Source organism: Otolemur garnettii, unplaced genomic scaffold, assembly GCF_000181295.1.
Source record: "Otolemur garnettii isolate 467f Iridium unplaced genomic scaffold, OtoGar3 scaffold00076, whole genome shotgun sequence".
In the NCBI taxonomy this organism is placed as follows: Eukaryota; Metazoa; Chordata; class Mammalia; order Primates; family Galagidae; genus Otolemur; species Otolemur garnettii.
Genome location: NW_003852471.1, coordinates 7,334,645 through 7,335,661, shown reverse-complemented (window position 1 = coordinate 7,335,661; position 1,017 = coordinate 7,334,645). Strand labels below are relative to the sequence as shown.

The 1,017-nt window shown below is 48.7% G+C and overlaps 1 protein-coding gene across 1 annotated transcript in view; it reads left to right on the top strand.

Annotated features, from left to right (window-relative positions):
- The window catches only part of IFT80 (intraflagellar transport 80), a 114,411-nt gene that overhangs the window by 112,473 nt on the left and 921 nt on the right, over nt 1-1,017 (top strand). The gene's annotated exons all lie outside the window — the stretch shown is intronic.

Below are 1,017 nucleotides of genomic sequence, written 5' to 3'. Positions count from 1 at the left end.
TTTTTTTGAGACAGAGCCTCAAGCTGTCCCCCTGGGTAGAGTGCCATGGCATTACAGCTCACAGCAACCTCCAACTCCTGGGCTCAAGCAAGTCTTCTGCCTCCACCTCCCAAGTAGCTGGGACCACAGGCGCCCACCACAACGCCTGGCTGTTTTTTGGTTGCAGCCCTCATTGTTGTTTGGCGGGTCCGGGCTGGATTCGAACCCACCACCTTAGGTGTACGTGCCTGGCGCCTTAGCCGGTTGAGCTATAGGCACCGAGCTCAGCCAGACTTTTAATGGAAGCGTCGGTGTGTAAGATTTGAAGGACTGGCCTACTTGAAAAGTGGCTTGGCCTTTTGGCCAGAGACACCATCTTCCAATAATTCACCACAGTGACGAACACAGGGGGGAAAAAGCAGAGGCTCCCGATACATGTTCTCTAGGCCTTATAGAAAACATGGAGTTGTTCCTTTGGTCACATATATGTGAACTACAAGAAAGGTGATATTGTAGACCTCAAGGGAATGGGTACTACTCAAAAAGGCATGCCACACAGATGTTACCATGGCAAAACTGGAAGAGTCTACAGTGTTACCCAGCATGCTGTTGGCATTGCCAAGGCGATTAATGTTCATATTGAGCATATGAAGCACTCTGAGGGCGAGATAGCTTCCTGAAACGTGTGAAGGAAAATGATCAAAGCCTCAGTTCAGCTGAAGCACCAGCCTGCTCCCCCCAGAGACGCTAACTCTGTGAGAACCAACGGGAAGGAGCCTGAGCTGCCAGAACCCAGTCCCTATGAGTTCATGGGAGAAGAGGTGTACGGAGGCACGCAGGAGAGCCAGGTGACAAGGGGCACAAAGTGCTGAGACCTATTCCCTGTGACTTCATGGCACAATAAGCATAAAAAATAAAAGGCTATTATAAAAAAAAGAGAGAGCTATGCAGCCCTAAAGAAAGACGGAGACTTTACCTCCTTCATGTTTATATGGATGGAATTAGAAAATGTTCTTCTTAGCAAAGTATCTCAAGAAT